The 13,935-nt window shown below is 46.5% G+C and overlaps 1 protein-coding gene across 2 annotated transcripts in view; it reads right to left on the reverse strand.

Annotated features, from left to right (window-relative positions):
• The window catches only part of AGBL1 (AGBL carboxypeptidase 1), a gene marked incomplete at its 3' end in the record, with an annotated part of 421,386 nt that overhangs the window by 361,676 nt on the left and 45,775 nt on the right, over positions 1 to 13,935 (reverse strand). The gene's annotated exons all lie outside the window — the stretch shown is intronic.

Raw genomic sequence — 13,935 nt, forward strand, 5'->3', positions numbered from 1 at the left:
GCACCTTGTTCACGGCATCAGGCCACATCATTGAAACTGATCATGTGACTCACAGGAAATGAAGGAATAAAAACGCCTTGGCTCCCAAACAAATTGGCTCCCGAAAGATCGAAACCCAGAAGTGAGTGTTCTGGTTTTTGAACATTTTTCCAGAAGCCAAACGTCTGGTGTGGCTTCCACGGCTTCCAGTTGGCTGCAGGACACTCCTGCAGCCAATCAGAAGCCGTGCTTTAGTTTTCGAATGGTTCCGGGAGTCGAATGCACTCCCAGAACACATTCTGTTCAAGAACCAAAGTACAACTGTATTGTATATTAAATATATATATATAACCCACAATCCAGGTTATGCATGCACACGTCGGCAGCAGAAACATGAAGTTACACAGCTCAGAAAATTCTGCCACTCATTCTGCATGAATAAGCTCAGACCAACCCAAGGAACCTACATGGGAATATGGGAAACTGCATTATACCAAGTCAGACCATTAATCCAGTATTGTCTATTATAATAATTGATAGTGGCTCTACAGCAAAAATTTCCCATCTCCACCTGCAGATGCTGCAGATTGAACCTGAGGCTTTCTGCATGTAAAGGAGATGCTCTACCAGTGAGCTATGGCTCCTCCCATGTGTCCACATGGTCTCTCTTCGCTTTTCAATCCTGCTTTTCAATCCTCATTTATAAGTAGCAGTTAAACCACAGTTTCCCAATTTGGATGTCATAATAAACTGTTGTTTTATAAGCCAGGACAGAAGGACCAAATCTAGGCATGTGGAAAGGGGGATAGGTGGAAGAGGAAGGAGCAAAGAGACACCCAGCTCATTCATGGGCTTTGGCTGGACCATCCCAATACCTCAGAGAAAGCTTGGGTGCCATGCAGATGTGGGTTTTTTAAAAACCAGGTCTGTGACTGTATAATGAAATTTGTATTTGCTGCATTTGTATTTCAAATTATTTGTTGCATTTGTTTTTCAAATTGTTTGGTTAGGAGCCAGATGACTACTCTGCTGCAAATTATTTAGCAGCTTGACAGTGCTGTTCAAAATGCATAATCATATGAGATGCTTTATAATCAAAAAGCCTTAGAGCTAGAGAAAGGGACAAAACCTATAGCGATCTGGCTGCCGAGCCAACCGCTCCAAACAACAAAGGCCTCTGAAGCACCTCCAAAACCAGCAGGTTGGACAGGGAACAAGCAAACAGATTGAAAAATGCTTCTTGCACATTCAATGTGTGCAAACTATGGACATAAGCAAGGAGGAAGCTCTTCATTGTTCTCTGTGCCAAATGAAAATGAGATTATCTAACAAGACTGGACAAGCACAAAGATGTGGTAATAAAGGAAAACAATCTTTTATCTTGATACGGCCAAACCCAGGGGCCCATCAAACTTCACAAAATCCCTCTGCAGAAACACACTTTTGTGTAGAAATTAAGCAGGTATGAGGCCACATATTGATGGCTTCGTGCAGGCAGGATTGGCCATAGCTAACTACAAGGGAAAATATAGGTGTACACAAACACTGCATGATTTTCATGCTGAGTTCATCATGAAACTGTGTCCTGTGTGGAATTTTGCAAGATTTCTAACAGCCCCTTAGATTTGGGTTGCAGCACAATAAAAAGGAACAACGGATGAGATTATGACTCCACAACCCTGGGGCCCTCCAGCTGGCTGGGACCATTGGGGATTGTAGTAAAAAAAAAAAATTGTTGTTGCTTAGTCGTGTCCAACTCTTCATGACCCCATGGACCAGAGCATGCCAGGCACTCCTGTCTTCCACTGCCTCCCGCAGTTTGGTCAAACTCATGCTGGTAGCTTTGAGAACACTGTCCAACCATCTTGTCCTCTGTCGTCCCCTTCTCCTTGTGCCCTCCATCTTTCCCAACATCAGGGTCTTTTCCAGGGAGCCTTCTCTTCTCATGAGGTAGCCAAAGTATTGGAGCCTCAGCTTCAGAATCTGTCCTTCCAGTGAGCACTCAGGGCTGATTTCCTTCAGAATGGAGAGGTTTGATCTTCTTGCAGTCCATGGGACTCTCAAGAGTCTCCTCCAGCACCATAATTCAAAAGCATCAATTCTTCAGCGATCAGCCTTCTTTATGGTCCAGCTCTCACTTCCATACATCACTACTGGGAAAACCATAGCTTTAACTATATGGACCTTTGTTGGCAAGGTGATATCTCTGCTTTGTAAGATGCAATTACCGTAATTCTCCTTTTGCTTGCAGTGGAAGAAAGTGACTTACCTTGGGGAGGCAGATTGAGAGTAGTCAGGCAATCTGCCTCTGCAGCTACTAGTGTGAGTGAACAGTGGAAGACAGAAGAGCCATAGAACTATGACGGAAGAATTGTTTTGCATGGGAAAAGTTCCAGGTTCAACCCCTAGCATCTCCAGGCAGGTCTGGGAAATACTCCTGCAAATAATACCAATGGGATCCCCAACCCTTAAGCACTGGGCCATCACAGTTAAGTGTGGGTGAAGGCAAAGCTTTTGTGTTAGGTGAGCATTTGGTGTTAATGGACCATGAGGAAGCACATCACAAAACTGTGAGTGATTCTGACTCTTCCCTGGGAATCATCATCCCTCCCTTTGTTCCTGTGCATTGTGCTGCATCCCAGTTGTGGCTCAAGCCCAGGGTTTCCCAAACTTGGGTCTCCAGCTGTTTTTGGGCTACAGTTCCCATCTTCCTTGACCACTGCTACTGCTCGCTAGGGGTGATGGGAGTTGTAGTCCAAAAAGAGCTGGAGGCCCAAGTTTGGGAAACCCTGCTCTAGCCTGATTGGGCAGTCAAGAAAATCAACAGTTTAAAATATACACTATAACAGGACTGTCCAACAGGTCGATCGCGATCTACCAGTCGATCGTGGGCTCCTCCCTGCCCCCACCCCCGCACCAAAAAAAAAAAGTTGGACAGCCCTGCACTATAAGATAAAATTGCTGATTATAATACATGTCAGCTTTATACGTCAAGGTAAAGGTAAAGGGACCCCTGACCATTAGGTTCAGTCTTGGCCAACTCTGGAGTTGCAGTGCTCATCTCGCTTTATTGGCCAAGGGAGCCGGCGTACAGCTTCCAGGTCATGTGGCCAGCATGACTAAGCCGCTTCTGGCAAACCAGAGCAGCACATGGAAACGTCTTTTACCTTCCCACCAGAGAGGTACCTATTTATCTACTTGTACTTTGACGTGCTTTCGAACTGTTTGGTTGGCAGGAGCAGGGACCGAGCAACAGGAGCTCACCCCGTCGCGGGGATTCGAACCGTCGACCTTCTGATCGGCAAGCCCTAGGCTCAGTGGTTTAACCCACAGCGCCACCTGCTTCAAGGCAAACTTATCTAACTAGAAAGGTTTTTAGAAGCTGCTGAAAAGAATACAATGGGCAGGGAGTTCGAGAGTTTAGGAGCTGCCACACTATAAGATTGATTTGTTACAAATGCAGAAGAATAGCTACACATTATGGTCTGCACATTCATCCTAGAGGTGCAGATTGAGTCAATCCAGACTGGAATTTGCAAAGATTGAACTCCTCATGTCTCCCTCCCCACCCCCCGCCCTAAACTACTATATGCAGGTCACTGAACCCTTCCCCTCCTACAAGCCTCTGCCTCTCCCAACTGCTGCATGTTATAAGGCACTCTGGAGATAAAAGATGCTACCATCAAAAGAGAACCCAATACAGAGTGTTCTCAGACTGTAACGATGTATGGGAGATAAGAAGAGTGCTCATTTTTAGACTTATCTGCAAGGAGATAAAATGCAGCAAAACTAAATTAAAAACGCCGAATGATTGGGGAGGGCTGGGGTGGAACAAACTAGAAAAATGTAAAGACCAACTTATAGCAAGATAAGGGGGGAATTGCAGGGTATGTTCATCCCAACCCTGGCCATGGGGATGAAATGCATGTCAGTGGAGAGGATCTGCTAGAAGAGAGCAATGGGAAACATAATATCATACAATGAGCCCACTGGTTCAAACCAAAGGTACATCTTTTCAAGCATCCTATTTTCACAGTGACCAAGCAGGTGCCAATTGGACCGGGCCAATGCACCCATGAGGCAAGGTGAGGCAACCGCCTCAGGTGGCAAGGTCCGCCAGGGGCAGCAGATCGTGATGTCAACCTTTCTTCCTTCCTTCCCTTGTTCCTGGTGTAGATTTTCCCTGATGTCCTTCTTCCCTGGTGGGGAGGGGGGATGCCATTTTGGTGGGTCATTTGAGTGGGGGGCAAATACAGGGATGGGAATCCTGTGGCTCTCCAGATGTGGCTGGACTCCAACTCCAATCATCCATGGGCCAAGTTGATGGGAGCTGGGGTCTAAAAACTACATCTGCAGGGCTGTAGGGACCCACCCCTCACTTAACAATTTTATAAATAAATGAATAAATGCTTCCACCCATTTTGGGGGGTGGGGGGTTTACATTCTGTGCCAAAAAGTCTTACAGTTGCTTCCATTCCAGGCGGCATCTTTAAGTGCTGCTTTTCCCCAGTGCTGCACAGAAACTGACCCATTGATTTAAATGAGGTTTTTTTTCTCCTGTGAAAAAGGCTTACACCTCAATCTTGGCACACCTGAGAATTTCTTTAGAATTTCAGCGGGTGCAGGGTTCAGCTCATCATTACAATGTGGATGAGTGGCATGTGCATGCATGTGCGCTTCTTTCCACTGAATGTTTCTCAAGCTCTCTGCAGCCTCCTTAGCTGCCTGAGCCTCCTGATCTGAAAAAGCCCCATGGAAGGAGCTGCCTCGTGATGTCTTCCCCTGGGCTATCACTGAAGGCACCCAGGAAGGCTGCAGAGTGCAGAACCCTGGTGAGATGATCTATAGAATGAAAGAACAGACACTCACAAATACCACCCGGCTGCTTGAAAAGTAAGGTATGCAGGACAAAGCCCCTGTACAATACTCCACCCATGAGAATTTCACCCAATTTTTCTCTCCCCTTTAATTTCTTTTTAAGTGCCATTTTCTGTTCTCCTAAGTGATGAAGAATGGTCAGGAGAAATGGCAGGAGGAAATTTTGGCATGGCACTAAGCAAGATTTCAGCTCCTCCTTGGATTAAGTCCAGGGGCAACTCAACCCCAGGCTTTGTTTATAGATTTCTGTCTTGGTGCTGTCACTGTTGATAACAGCCAGGGAGGTATGAGTGAGGTGAAGAGTACTGACAAGTTTATCATGGCATGAGCCTGCGTATTGTCTCCATCGCCAGTCCGCCATGCTGTACCAAACTCATCATACTTGGTCTTTAGGGTAAATGTAGGAAGGGCATTTCCTTGGGGCTGCAGAACCAGGCAAGGATCTGGCAAGTCACGATAAATGCCTAACATATTTTTTACTGGATTTTCAGACTCTCAATACTGCTCAAGCAAGGCTTTTTGGGAAGGGTTGCCCAGTGTAAGTCCAGTTTAATCCTAAAACGGGAGAGTGGCTTGTCAATTGTTGGCACCTGCAGTAAGAACATAATAAGAGCCCTAACTGGATTAGGCTATTGGCCCACCTAGTTTAGCATCCTGTTCTCACAGTGGTCACCCACATACCTATGCAGTGGCATAGCGTGGGGGGTGCAGGGGGGCCGGCCGCACCGGGCGCAACATCTGGGGGTTAGGGTTAGGGGCACAAATCCATGGGTTAGGGGGCGCAAATTACTTGCCTTGCCCCGGGTGCTGACAACCCACGCTACGCCACTGTACCTATGGGGAGCCTGCTAGCAGGACCTGAGCACAAGAGCACTCTCCCCTCCTGTGGTTTCCAGCAACTGGTATTCAGAAGCATTCCTGCCTCCAACTGTGGAGGCAGAGCATAGCCATCATGGCTAGTGGCCATTGGTTGCCTTATCCATGAATTTTCCCAGTCCACCTAAAGCCATCAAAATTGGTGACCATTTTTGTCTCCTATGGGAGTGAGTGCCATTGCTGAAATATCTGCTGAGTTTATCTATGCTCCTGGGTACCAGACTGAGCAGGCAGATGGGTTACCTGTTCACAATCTCCTCCATTAGGGTGAGATGTATTTCTATTTAAAACGTAGACATTATTTCTAAATTGGCATCAATAATAATGATTTTTATTTATATCCCGCCCTCCCCGGCCAAAGCCAGGCTCAGAGCGGCTAACAACAAGTAAAAATAGCACAGTGTACATAAAATCACACAGTGAATTAATTAAAATACATCCGAAAATCAATTCAGAATCAAATTAATGGCAACCATTGGGCCAGAGTTCCATGAGGATTACAGAAGGAGATAGGGGGTCAGACTGTGCCTTGGCCAAAGGCCTGGTGGAACAGCTCCATCTTGCAGGTCCTGCGGAAAGATGTCAAGTCCCACAGGGCCCTAGTCTCTTGTGACAGAACGTTCGACCAGATTGGGGCCACAGCTGAAAAAGCCCTGGCTCTGATCAAGGCCAGCCTAACCTCTCTGTGGCCTGGGATCTCCAATATGTTTTTATTTGAAGACCGTAAGGTCCTCCGTGGGACACATCAGGAGAGGCGGTCCTGTAGGTACAAATTAGCGCCTGCAAATCTGTGTCTTCCTTGTTACTGATAAGGTGTTTTCTCTGCTTTTGGCAATGCATCACCCAAGCCGACAGAAGTTGCAACGGCAGCAGCTACACAAAACTTTTCACATTATACAATAGCCCCAGGTGATTAAAATTATAATGTGTATACCGTATTTTTCGTCCTATAGGGCGCACCGGCCCATAGCACGCACCTCGTTTTTTTTTGGGGGGGGGAAATGAATTTTAAAAAAATATCCCCCCCCCCAGCCGTGGCTGCCACCCCAAGCCTTGCGCACACCTGCCCGAAGCACAGGGCACCCTCCGGAGGGCTCCGCGTGCTTCGGGTTGCAGGCTGCCGCCTCAAGCCTCGCGCACCCGGCGGGACCTCCCGCCGGGCACTCAAGGCTTGCGGACACTCGCCCGAAGCACGGGGAGCCCTCCGGAGGGTTCTGCATGCTTCGGGCGGCAGGCTGCCGCCCCAAGCCTCACACGCCCGGCGGGACCTCCTGCCGGGCACGCTAGGCTTGCGGACACTCGCCGGGGCTGCAGGCTGCTGCCCGCAAGCCTTGTGAGCCCGCGGGAACTCCCGCCAGGCTTGCAAGGCTTGCGAATAGCTTCCTGAAGCCTGGAGAGCGAGAGGGGTCGGTGCGCACCGATGCCTCTCGCTCTTCAGGCTTCAGCGAAAGCCTGCATTCGCCCCATAGGACGCACACACATTTCCCCTTCATTTTTGGAGGGGGAAAAGTGCGTCCTATGGGGCGAAAAACACGGTGTATATATATATTAAAAATCTATGGTGAATATAATCAGAAGAGGGGGATTCAAATGTGCACAGAGCTGCTAACAGCTGAATGAAAAACATCCTCTTCTGACACTTCTCAGGAACTGTTTATCATCATGCAGTTCAAGAGCCCTCGTGGGATTCTTTCCCTTTTTGTCTCAGGGACACATGAGGAAACAGCCAGGCAGGAGGGTGAACTGAAACATCTGCTGCCGTTGTCTCTGCAATGATGGTAATTCCAGAGAGCTTGCATACAGATTCCCTCCGTGCAATCAGAATGTCTGAGCAGCGCCGAAATCCATTTTATGACCTGGGCCAGGGGTTGCCAGTGCGGGACCCATGGGTGCAAAGGCACCCTTGAGGTGCACACAAAGCCAATCTTAGATACCTTATCTCCACGCACAGCCCCCATTGGTCATAAGGGGGAGGTGAAAGTGGTTTTCTCCATGAAAAGTACATAGAACTGGAGGAAGAAGTGGAAAGAGTCAGGATCGACAAAAGGAAGTACCGTATTTTTTGTTCCATAAGACGCACCAGACCATAAGACGCACCTAGTTTTTGGAGGAGGAAAACAAGAAGAAAAATATTCTGAATCCCAGAAGCCAGAACAGAATCCCAAAGCTGTTCTGGCTTCTGGGATAGCTGTGCAGCCTGCATTCACTCCATAAGATGCACACACATTTCCCCTTACTTTTTAGGAGGGAAAAGGTGCGTCTTATAGAGCAAAAAATACGGTACGTCTTCACAAAGCACAGAGTTTAACGTAGTTAAACCATTCGCTTCCAAATACCAACATCCTCCTTCAGATGGCGCCAGAGCTGTTGTCACACCATCACCTTAGCACCTGCCATCTGGAGCCAAGTCCTTTTGCAACTGCCTCTCCCCACCTCGCTGGCTCATCGTCTATTTTCAAAACCTCATCCGAAAGCATCTATTTCCCTCCCGTGACTTTGCCTTTTAATTTTCCAATCTCTCTCCGCTTCTGCTGTTTCGCTCTTCCAGTGCCAATAACATATAATTCGGCACTGTAACTATATTTACCCCGAGAAGCATTTCTGACATAGCGTTGCTATGAAATCAGACTTTATTGCTTATTACAGCTCAGGCAGGTTGTTCTGGGAAGGAAATGATATAGACCGTAAAAACAGATATGCAGGGGAAAGTGTGTAAATGAAGATGCCTTGACTTCAGAGCTCATTTGTTCTATTAAAATGGCCCATTGCATAGAACTCAAATGCAGTGTTTTATTTACTTATCCTACTGATGTCACCTCCCTCTGTGCCATGCAATCTGAAATATGAAGTGAGCTTAATAACTACCTAGTGTAGCAGCGAGGACAAGTTACCTTCTTCTACAGCACTATAGAAGCAGCACTACCATCTTCGATGCCAGCATGTGCGCTAAGTACTGGACAAAACACAGAAACCCAAAAAATAGCCCCTGCCTAGTCTAAAAGATGGGTCCATGCATTCAGCTAGGCAAGATCGAAGCACATATGAGCACAAGGAGCCCTGCTGGATCAGGCCAGTGGCCCATCTAATTCAGCATCCAGTTCTCGCAGTGGCAAACCAGTTGGGAAGCAGGCAAGCTGGAAGTGGGTGCAGCAACAACTCTACCCGCTTGTGATTTCCCAAAACTGCTCTTCCGAGGCACACTGCCTCTGACAGTGGAGGGAAAGTGATAACTGCTGATCACTCTGTCCTGCATGAGTTTGTCTAACCCTCTATTGAAGCAATTCAGGCTGGTGGCCAGTGAATTCCATCTTGTGGCAGTGAATTCCATAGTTTAATTATGTGCATAGCGGTGTATGGAAGTGAGAGCTGGACCATAAAGAAGGCTGATCACTGAAGAATTGATGCTTTTGAATTATGGTGCTGGAGGAGACTCTTGAGAGTCCCATGGATTGCAAGAAGATCAAACCTATCCATTCTGAAGGAAATCAGCCCTGAGTGCTCACTGGAAGGACAGATCCTGAAGCTGAGGCTCCAATACTTTGGCCATCTCATGAGAAGAGAATACTCCCTGGAAAAGACCCTGATGTTGGGAAAGATTGAGGGCACAAGGAGAAGGGGACAACAGAGGATGAGATGGTTGGACAGTGTTCTCGAAGCTACCAACTTGAGCCTGACCAAATTGCGGGAGGCAGTGGAAGACAGGAGTGCCTGGCGTGCTCTGGTCCATGGGGTCACGAAGAGTTGGACACGACTAAATAACAACAGCACCAAGTATGTGCAAAGTTAAGAAGTCCTTCCTTTTGTCTGTCCTAAATCTTCTGCCATTCAGCTTCACTGGTTGAACCTGGGTTTTAGATTAATGAGAGAGAGGGAGGAAAAACATCTCTCTGTCCACACCAGGCGTAAACCTGTACACCTTCATTCAGGTCCCTCCTCACTCCCCTTTTCTCTCACAGCTTAAAAGCTGCAAATGTTTTAACCGGTACTATTTTTCTAGAAAAAGAGGTGCCGGAACTCACAGCGAGCGCTTCCCTTGTTGTCTTATAATGGCAGTGGTGACCACCTAAGAGATGCCGGAACTGAGTTGTGGCTGGAAAAAAAGCCCTGGTTATAACCTTTCCTTATATGCATAGTAGATGGGAAGCTGCTGTGTCGCTCTTGCTTCCATGTATCCAAAGCAACATGCAATTCTACTGTGACATGCATTCAGCTACAAGCTGTTGTGCCCCGATTAGTGGGGAGGTTCTGCCTTGTACACACGCCGTCCTTCTCAAGAAAGTGCTTTCCTTTTCCTTTTTTCCCCCCTTTCTTTGCTTAGCAGGATGTTCTATTCTAAATCCCATGTGCCAATCTGAAAGGAAAACGCCCAAATCTGCCTGCGACCTAGCCAAAAGTACGTATTTTTTAAGTTCTCCTCTGGGAACTCCCACAGGGGATCAAGTGAACTGTATAGGAACTTCCAAATAAGTGGGCATTAACTAACAGTGAATTCTTGACTGCATTCCAATAGAATTGTATGTTCCTGTCCAAGTAAACACCCAAGCAGCTCAGCACAATTAATGAGAAATCAGCAACTAACAAGGGGAATTAGGGCTGATTTGCTTCCCGCTTCACCTCCAAAACTGCTGCCAGATAAACATATGTATAAAGCTGTCCGAAGACTATTCCTCAAAATGTACCGATCCTTGGCAGCCACACTTGTACGTTGCCAAGGAACTAATCAGTGTGTCGGTGCACTGAGTTCATTTCTCATGCTCAAAATATTGGCTGGCAGAGACCGAGGGAAGAAGGGGCACTCTTGGGCTTCCAACTTCTGCTCAAACATTGGGAGGCAGGGGCTAATTCAACTATGGCAGAATTTCACAGCTTGAGCAAACAGTGTGGCCTTCTGGAAGCAACCAGTAGGATGGTGGTGTCAACCAGACCTCTCGTCACCAGCTTCTCTGCACTTTTTGAGGCGGGAGGAATAACATGGGCATGATGCAAATGCATTGGGTTGACTCCACCAGTGTGTTTGTCCGACACTGCCCCCATCACTGTCTTGACCCTGTCGCTTTTGAGAAGCTGCAGTGCCACCAATGGTGGGTGGTGAAGTAAGCACCCCCATGCCGACCACCACTGATGACTTCAAAACCACCATTAGTTTACTCCTCCCTGTCTTTGGCCTTGTTTGAGAACTTGAGAAGCATGCTGGATCAGGCTAGTGGCCCTTCTAGTCCAGCTTCCTGTTCTCACAGTGGCTGACCAGATGCTTGTTGGCAACCGATAAGGAAGACCTGAGTACAAGAGCACTTTGCCCGCCTAGCAATTGGTGTTCAGTGGCATACCACCTCTGACAGTGGAGGTGGAACATGGCTGTTGTGGCTAATAGTCAAGGTTGGCCTTCTCCTCCATGCATGTTTCTAGCCCTCTTTTAAAGCCATCCAAGTTTATGGCCACCACGACCTCCTTTTTTTCTTTGCCTGTTACCTTTGGTCCCCCAGCTTCAACTATCTGAAGGTCTCCTGCTCTCTTCTGTAATGCCTCTAATCTTTCTATTTTGCCTCTGGGGATGCTTAAGGAATTTGATCTTCATGACTTCATATACAAAATTAGCAGATCCACATCTCTCAGTCTAATGTGTACACGAGAGCTTAAACTATCGATTGGATTTTATGCTTCTCTGCCACGGGTATCTCCTTTCAGTGTTTTTCAGTTCATTTGCTATTATTTTCTGAGCTGCTTTTCTGTTTTCCTAAGCTCTTTTTATTACATTGTGTGCATCGCCTTGAGACATATGTGTGGAAGATGACTAATAAAAAATAATTTAAACATGTCCAATATGCCTTTTAAATGCATACATTTGGAGAAAATGTGCATTTAAAAGCCCATGTTGAGAGAGAGAGAAATACAGTATACAGTTTAATAGATCTTAAACGTTATTTTGTGAGGAATCTTCTTTTTTCAAATTGCAGATTAATGTAGAAACAGAATGGAATCCTGGGTTTAAAATGTGGAAGAATCATAGAGCTATATCCATTCCTAATTGGCTGCCTCCCAGAACATCTATGTGATCTTCTATGATATGTGATGCCACCTAGCTCTGTTCCTTTAGATCTCGGCACAAAAACATGAATTTTCCTTTGGCTTAAGCCCTTAATCTTTATTCTCAAGTGAAATGAGCATTAAATGCTCATATAGCTGCCTCTGATCATGTTCATTTCTAGTTACCCTCCTTCCTTTCCAACCCTTAGTCAATCAGAAGTTCCTGCAGCCCATGTCAAAATTAGATGGAAAACTCCTTAATGCAAGGATTGGCTGTTGGCTTTGAAAAACACCATATACAAAGGGTGGTGAAGCTCTTCAGAGACTGAATAAGTCTGGATCTGGGGACTCTATTCACTAGCCCTGCTTTGAGTGTTTTGGCCTGCCTGGAACAAGTCCTGAACCCTGATAATGCTTCTTGCTCACCTGGATGGAGGGTAGAGAGGGATGCTTGAGTGTGAGAGGAACGAATGTACTGCACAAGGTAAACTTTGCATTCAAAGCTCCGCCCACCTTTGCCTCTGTCCCCGCCCACCACTGGCATGTCCAGCCTGGAAGGTTGTCCAGAAGAGAACGTGTTTCTCTGTCTGGAAAAGATTCTCCATTTCCGATATCCAGTGGTGGTGCATTCTTCACCATGGTTGAAAAATGTCAGTCATAGCAAATCATTGCATAACCATTCTGGTCACTTTGCTTCTGCCCACCCTCCACAACCACAAAATACAACTGCAAATCCCAAGTTCACTTTATAGATTGAGTTGTATGGTGCTATCTATGCGCATGGCATTTTACGAAGTACAAGAGGACAGATCCCGAGGTACCTACAAATGTTATTTTCATCTCCTCAGTTCACTTTCCTCTCTGTCACAACTTGCCCTTAATCAAGATGCCCCCTTGGCTCTGGGCAATATCCACTCAACCTTTCAGTAAAGAGAGGGCAGTGCACTCTGAGCTTATGCCTGTCTTTTCTAAGACAGCCTCTGTTGTTTCGCTTCACAGAGGAACAGGAACTGCTGAAGCACCAATAAACAGCGTCTGAGGATAAGCAGGAGTGCTGATCGCTTATTCCTGCCATAAATTACCTTGTAACCCCAACGCTAAGTATTGCTTGCATCCGAAGGCCCACCAGTGCCTCGCTGCTCACAATATTAGAAGGCCATCCAGCAAGATTTGACACTTCTTTGAAAGATTGCCACTGGTGAGTTTATTCACTGATGACTGTGAATCGCATAATGTTAGAAATGGCTGAAAAATCCACCCCTATCTGATCCAAGGTGGGGGAGTACATTGCTGACGGGGAATAATGAGCCATTTGGCATGCATCCCAAAAAAGGTCAATTGGGGCATGGGTGAACCTCCATCTAAATAGCCCAGGGGCTGATGCCAGTGAAATAAATAGCACCATGTATCTTGTTACTACATGCTAGCAGGCTTAGTAAATAGCTCTTGTCTCTGTGATTGACAGGGCTGGCTCTCGAAGTGACCTTGGCTTAACCGGGAGATGGCTGGCCACCTTCATGGGATGGGATGTATAGACATCTCTCAGGAGGGGTGAGCTGTGCATTCCATATTCTTGGAACCTAACCAAATAGCAAGGACTATACATGCCTTTTTGAGGGAAAGCTGTCTGCTCCTTCCTTATAGCCAGTGGAGAGATTTCTGAGTGAGTGCAAGAACTAAAGGAAGGCTGCGTTTGTCCGGAGTAAGGGGTAAATGGGCATATGAGGATTGGGGATGGGTGAATATGTCAATTTCGGTTTCTCATGTTTCCAGTCTTAAAGTACAGCGACCCACATCAGTTTGCAATTAAACTACAAAGTCCTCGTGAAAATTCAACAGTGTTTTAGAGCTACTTCTCCAATAATAATAATAATAATAATAATAATAATAATAAATGTTTCACTTAATAATCCTGAGCTGGTAAATAGCATTAGTCAGGAGTTTTAAGATTTTTTTTCAAAGAAAAAATACACCAGAGGTCGCTTGGTCTGTTATAAGGGATGTGAGTAAGGCATGTACACGCAGGTCCCATAGAACCGTAGAGTTGGAAGGGACCACAAAGAGCATCTAGTCCAACCCCCTGCGATGCAGGAATTACAGCCGAAGACCCTGACATATAGCCCTCCGGCCTGTTTTAAAACCTCCAAGGAAGGCAGGTCCACAACCACTATCCTCATA

Source organism: Podarcis cretensis (assembly GCF_951804945.1).
Source record: "Podarcis cretensis genome assembly, chromosome: 14".
Taxonomy (NCBI): domain Eukaryota; kingdom Metazoa; phylum Chordata; class Lepidosauria; order Squamata; family Lacertidae; genus Podarcis; species Podarcis cretensis.